This window comes from Pinus tabuliformis, chromosome 5_2, assembly GCF_031772625.1.
Source record: "Pinus tabuliformis cultivar Carrire ecotype Pingquan chromosome 5_2, CPIR1, whole genome shotgun sequence".
NCBI lineage: Eukaryota > Viridiplantae > Streptophyta > Pinopsida > Pinales > Pinaceae > Pinus > Pinus tabuliformis.
Window position 1 is genome coordinate 509,468,623 of NC_142306.1, and position 7,867 is coordinate 509,476,489.

Below are 7,867 nucleotides of genomic sequence, written 5' to 3' on the forward strand. Positions count from 1 at the left end.
AGATCTACAACTATGAATAGATTGTTGTTCACTCCAAGCAAAAATAACACTAGCACACCAACATCAACACTTGAACACTAACACTAGCTTGTGGTTCGGAAAAATGGAGGTTTATATAGCATGAATGTATAGGAGATGGATCCTCTTCTAATGCGAGAAGGTCTTATCTCTTGACGTAGTTCCATCATTATAGGGGAAAGGAGCCCAAACTGACATCCTCAACCCCATCTGGCCAAACCATTTACCAAACTTATGTTACGAAGCTTCTAGAGCTAGAAACTTCGACTCTTAATTTAGAAAACTTTCCATAACAACACCAACGTGACTAGAACATAGCTTAGTCACTCCAGTCGGAGCTAGGGATAATCCTAATCTTTCCACATCGGTGTGCGAAGACAAAGGTCATTAGCGCCAGTCTTGTAAACCAGGCAAAATAGAAGTTTCATGGGAAATGGTGCAAAATGGAATTGATTTGGTCATGTACAGGGACACAATGGGAGTTTCTTCATGAAGGCAAATCATGTGGGGTTAATTGTAGAGGTCCTCCAGGATCAAGGAACGGGGAGTACAGGGACAATGACAAAATGTTGTGTAATAGGCCCTACTATGGAGGAAGTGAGGAATTAGGAGGAGCTAGAAGGTCTGCTGGTAGTGAGTATTTATTCATGGTCTAGTAGGCGGAGAGATAGAAGGACTACAAAATACTAAGGGGGTGTGCCCTAACTGCCACTAGTCCTAAAGGTGATTCCTATCTCTTATTTCTGGTCTCTTTATCACTCTTAATTATATCTATTTTGCTACATCCATCTCAAAATTTTGGTTTTCACCACCTCTCATTTTTTCAACCATTGAAATATAGAAGTGATGACCCATCTGCTAGTCATTTTTCTCAAGACAAAGGGGATTTTAGGTAGAATCACCATTGATGTTGGAAAGGTCACACCCTTGGAAAAGTGTGGCTCTTACTTGTTTGGGGTGGTGCTTGTTTCCAAACATAATGTGACTACTAACATTAGTAGCTTGGATGAAGGGATGCTTGGGTATGGTGTAAGGGGTTGGAGGTATCACAAAATTATTAAGGAATTTAGACTTCTGTGATCCATAACATTATTTAGATAATCTTCGGCAAAATCACATAACCAATCTTATGTCGACGCGTTTCGAACCAACCAGTGTGGTTCATCGTCAGGACAAGTTGAAGAACCAATCCGGCTAAGCTGAATAAATAGAGTGTGCAGAGACTCCAACGGCTATATTGCCAACTGCTAATTTTGACCTAAGGATCCTAGTCAAACCCCTAACAATACTATAAATAGCTACAACAGGTAAATTTGTTAATTTATATCTAAAATTAAAATCGATTTGATATATTTTTTTTTTTTTTTTTTTTTAGTATATAATATAATATCATATTTACTATAATGGTCATATGTCTATAATTATTATTATTCTAATATTATTTAAATATTATGTCATTCTTAAATTTAGTTATATTAGGTAATTTTTCTATAAAATATACTATTCTACATTATATAATGGTCCATTCGAGTAATATAAGTTTATTAATAAATCTATATTTACTGAAAAATTCTTAATTCAATATTAATAAAAACAAACAAATAAAATCCCTATTATCATTCTTAGACTAATATATATGAACATTATTAATTATAAAATTAGTTATATATTTATATTTAATACATATTAAATAAATAATATACACATAAACTATATTGAATTTATATTATATAAAACAAATAAACAAATATATTAATTTTATATAAATTAATTATATTATTATAATATAACAAATATATTAAATCTGCCATATATTTATATTTAATATATATTAAATAGATTAATATACAAATAAATTTATATTATATATAACAAATAAATTAATCTTGAATTTATATTCTATATAACAAAAATATATTAAATTAATATAAAATAAATTTATATTATTATAATATAACAAATATATTAACTTTATATAAATTATGTTAAACTTATATTATATATAACAAATAAATTTATATTTAAATTAATGATTTATATGCACTCTACATTCAAAGGACAAACTTGCCAAAAGAGAAATTAAAGGAGGAGGAAGACAGAAACCCTAAGACCTAACCCAAAGAGGAATGAGGAGGCTAGGAAGACAGGGCTGGGACCCAGCAACAGCTAATCTTCCAACCATCATCCCTATTAAGATTGTTCGGCCTTTTCTCAATCTCCAGGGCCTCTCTAAATTTGCGATGGTGAAACTGCGCAATTTTGGCAATGACTTGAGCATCCTCTATGCATACATGATGCATAGTCTTCCCCGCATGCTCAGCCAGGGCCGAGGACTTGGTCCTACCATGTCTTAGGTCAGCCGAATGCTCGTTGATCCGCTGATTGATAGACCGACCAGTTTCACCAATATAAGGGGTCCCACAGGAACAGGGAATGACATAGACACCCTTCATGCTCTTAGGGTCAACCGGGTCTTTTACAGACCTGAGGGAGCCACAGATAGTATTGAGAGGTCTAAAAGTGGCGGATACATCATACTTCCTTAGAATCCTCGCAATCCTGTCCGTGGTCCCTTGGATGTAAGGAAGGTTCACACCCAGGACATGATCTTTAGGAACCCTTCGGGTTGAAGGCTCCTTCTTGGCCTCGAGGAAGGCTTTTTGACTGAGGTACATGACCAAATAGGCACCTCGGTCAAAAAGCCTTCCTCGAGGCCAAGAAGGAGCCTTCAACCCGAAGGGTTCCTAAAGATCATGTCCTGGGTGTGAACCTTCCTTACATCCAAGGGACCACGGACAGGATTGCGAGGATTCTAAGGAAGTATGATGTATCCGCCACTTTTAGACCTCTCAATACTATCTGTGGCTCCCTCAGGTCTGTAAAAGACCCGGTTGACCCTAAGAGCATGAAGGGTGTCTATGTCATTCCCTGTTCCTGTGGGACCCCTTATATTGGTGAAACTGGTCGGTCTATCAATCAGCGGATCAGCGAGCATTCGGCTGACTTAAGACATGGTAGGACCAAGTCCTCGGCCCTGGCTGAGCATGCGGGGAAGACTATGCATCATGTATGCATAGAGGATGCTCAAGTCATTGCCAAAATTGCGCAGTTTCACCATCGCAAATTTAGAGAGGCCCTGGAGATTGAGAAAAGGCCGAACAATCTTAATAGGGATGATGGTTGGAAGATTAGCCGTTGCTGGGTCCCAGCCCTGTCTTCCTAGCCTCCTCATTCCTCTTTGGGTTAGGTCTTAGGGTTTCTGTCTTCCTCCTCCTTTAATTTCTCTTTTGGCAAGTTTGTCCTTTGAATGTAGAGTGAATATAAATCATTAATTTAAATATAAATTTATTTGTTATATATAATATAAGTTTAACATAATTTATATAAAGTTAATATATTTGTTATATTATAATAATATAAATTTATTTTATATTAATTTAATATATTTTTGTTATATAGAATATAAATTCAAGATTAATTTATTTGTTATATATAATATAAATTTATTTGTATATTAATCTGTTTAATATATATTAAATATAAATATATGGCAGATTTAATATATTTGTTATATTATAATAATATAATTAATTTATATAAAATTAATATATTTGTTTATTTGTTTTATATAATATAAATTCAATATAGTTTATGTGTATATTATTTATTTAATATGTATTAAATATAAATATATAACTAATTTTATAATTAATAATGTTCGTATATATTAGTCTAAGAATGATAATAGGGATTTTATTTGTCTGTTTTTATTAATATTGAATTAAGAATTTTTTAGTAAATATAGATTTATTAATAAACTTATATTATTCGAATGGACCATTATATAATGTAGAATAGTATATTTTATAGAAAAATTACCTAATATAACTAAATTTAAGAATGACATAATATTTAAATAATATTAGAATAATAATAATTATAGACATATGACCATTATAGTAAATATGATATTATATTATATACTAAAAAAAAAAAAAAAAAAAATATATCAAATCGATTTTAATTTTAGATATAAATTAACAAATTTACCTGTTGTAGCTATTTATAGTATTGTTAGGGGTTTGACTAGGATCCTTAGGTCAAAATTAGCAGTTGGCAATATAGCCGTTGGAGTCTCTGCACACTCTATTTATTCCGCTTAGCCGGATTGGTTCTTCAACTTGTCCTGACGATGAACCACACTGGTTGGTTCGAAACACATCGACATAAGATTGGTTATGTGATTTTGCCGAAGATTATCTAAATAGTATCACAAATTATCTGGTCAGAAGTGCTAATTGGAGAGATGTGTTAGGGTGTCGAAATTCTCATGAATATGTTCCAATTAAGATGTTCCTAGCATGGGGGAGGCCACTCAAGTAGAAATAACGAAGAGGAGGAAGAGGATTTGGTAGCTCCACATAGAGACTCAGCTAGTCAAGTTGATCTACCAACCCCCTTTGACTCCATTGAGGCACAAATTCATCTCCTCCAACACTTAATATACCAAATTTCCTGGACGCAACATGAGAATCACACATGCCTATTTAGTTTTCTTGCAAATATATTTCATAATTAGAGACACATTCTAAATCTCGAGACTTTTAATCATAGGAATCAATAGGAGATTTTGGATCATATGGATGGTTTTGATACTTGCATGGCCCATGCAGAATCACACATTCATGAAGCTTTCCACTATCCATATTATAGTGGCAAAGCCACAGAGGCAAACACCTCCAACCCAATTCATATGTAAGGATGAAATTAGTATTTGTGAGCTATGGACAAAACAAGACCTTGTTTTACTTAGTTTTTTCCCTTTTTTTCTCTTGTACTTAAATGCAAACAAACCCGGTTAATGTGAGGACATTTTCTCTTCTCCTAAGAGCTTCCCATGACGTATATTTTTTATAATTTAATAGAAAACTATTGATTGGCAAAAAAAATTATTAATTTTAATTTGTTTAATTTAATTAAATATTTGAAATAAAAATTTGATAAATGAAAGATGTTAATTACAATTAATAAAAGTATATTTTATGGTCTAATTAATAAATAAAAAGACAATTTTTTAGCATTTTTTCAGTAAAATTTTCTCATAAATTATTTAAAAAATTTAAGAATCATAAATTGTTCAATCTACAAATATGGTGTGTTTCAAATGCTTTTTTAGGGTGTTGAATCCATTTTTCTTTCAAAATCACATTTAAAATAATAAAATATCACAATATTACTCTAAGTTGTATTCCGAAATTCAAATAAAATAATCATTTCATCCATGGCTTAAAATTGATAGCTATTTACCAATATTTTATGTTTTTAACCATCAAAGAGTGCCAATTTTAAAATCTACGTGACATGGCTTCACTTTGAAGACAATCGATTTGCTGAGTGACCTAAAAATTTACCCGTATTTATTTTTGTATATATATATATTTATGTGTGTGGTGCTCCAAGTATGAAAATGATGATAATGATGATGACGATGATGATTACAATGATGATGATTACTTTCCTTAATTAGTATAAACATTTAAATGTTGACTAAACTAGCAATTGCACCACATGTTGCAAAGGAAACTTTGTAAGGCTATAACATCTGAAATAATAGCATACATGAAAAAATGACATGTTATGTGATCTAGATGTCGCCTAGTTTGTACTTTGCAACATAAATTACTTACTATGAATAGGTAATAAATGAATTTAACTTTACAACAAGTTTACACATGCCTCATGAATGGAGAGCTCAATTCCATTTAAAAATTATTAAGTTTTAATTTATAAAATATTTCCAATCAACGAAATAAATTAAATTTATGAAATTTAAATGTGAAGTTTGAACTTTGAAATTAATAATTGATTCTTTACAAATATGAAATGTATAACAAATTTCTTATTCTACATTGTAAATTCTCCTTCAACTACTATATCACAACCATCTAATCTCACGACTCCCTTATCCATCTTCAAAATTTTTATGGCCACATCTACCCTTGGATCTGGCATGATCGTTCACACACAAGTAAAGAGTCCAGTCATAGTCTCACTATAGTAGTGAAAATTACCAGAGTACAACAATGTATGCTTGATAATGCCCCTTCCTGTATTAAGTGGCTAGTGGAGCATATTGTCCCATATATCATGAAGAAAATCCCATGATGTACATGAGATTTTCCACCTTATCAGGTCTCTCCCAAAGTGTTGGGATAGATTCATTGTCACTCTATCCATGGCCTCATATACGTAGGTTGGGATGGGCTTGTCACTATTAACCAAGAAATATTTATTAAAGTTTTTCACTATGAGAAAATCCATAAGGATTCTCTCGAAATAAGTGAAGGTACAACCTGTCCCCTACATTTTTTGTTAAAGATATTAGCTCACCATTCTACAAAATCAAACATTTTCATCCACTATAATAGACAACTAAGAATGGATTGATGTTGCTAGGGTGATGGCACAACACATCAAATTTCGATTATTTGTGATTTCATTGTGAAGGCATGATCATAAATGGATTTGGTGATGTTCATGTTCTCCTCATTCCCTCCTCAACATCTCCAATATTAAATGAATGAAAAATATAAAGAAAAAAATAATATGGGTCATCTCTTCATTATAAATTTTTTAAGTTCCACATAATAAACACCTTACTAGTTATGTCTTGAAGAACATTCTCCACACCTATTTCTATGTTGAATTTATCCAAAAAATTACACAAAACGAAGCATCCTCAAATTTTATTATTAGAAAAACAACACTTAAAAGGTGAAATTCAATCACTAAGGTAAATGTAAGTGATTATAAAAACACCAACCCTAAGTTACATTTTTGTTGGAAAACTAAGTTTCATATTTCAGACATCACATAATATAGAATTTTTAGTGTCTTAAATATAAAAATACATTTCAAGCACCACATCTTCTATATTAAAAATGGTCCTATTTCAATCAGTAACTAGTTGTAGATTGGTGGAATTATCATGACAACAAATCAATCGAAATAAATTTCTTGGCTCTACATGGCCTTCAAACCTCTTGACTTCTACATCAAAGTACACAATAAGGTAGTTTGCTACCTGAATTATGAGGTATGTTACAGTACATCTCTTTCATATTTCCTGGTGATCTAAGCTCATTATGACCTAAGTTCTTGAAGAAAGGTTATCAACCAGCAAGAATAATTTCATGTGGCATGTATTTTACATATAACTTTATCCATGACTCCCAAAATCCATTAGATTACCATCTAATGCAAATCAAATATTACGTTTCTATTGGAAGACAAATCAATCTTAATCAATATGTTGGTACTCCATGGCCTTCAAACCTCTTAGCGTCTTCATCAAAGTACACAATCAGATAAATATCCTAGGACATTGAAGCATATACATACCAATCTTCTCGGTAGGATTGAAATTTGATTCAATATTTGAAGGCATTGTGTAGCTGGGAGCCATGTAATCCCCTACAACCCCAGTACTTAAATGACTATGAAGGGCCATTCTACTAGGCTCAAAAGATGGGAGAGAATGTATATCTTACATTTGATGAAAAGACAACCCATTCCATGTAGAATAAAGTAAGTCTTCAGAGAACTTGACCATACTCAACTAGCAAAATTTAGTACCCAAATGGGAAAAATATACTCTAAAAATTATGGGTTCCTAAATATGTGTTTCACATAAACAATATTTGTGCATATGGATATTGGCTAAAGGCGAATCATGTGTAGTGTAAACAAAGTGTTTTCTTGATGTGCTTGGATAAAACTTCCCATTATTTCCTTCGTGTTAATATTATTTAATATTCCATGTTTGGTGGAATCAAGGAATAACCTTATT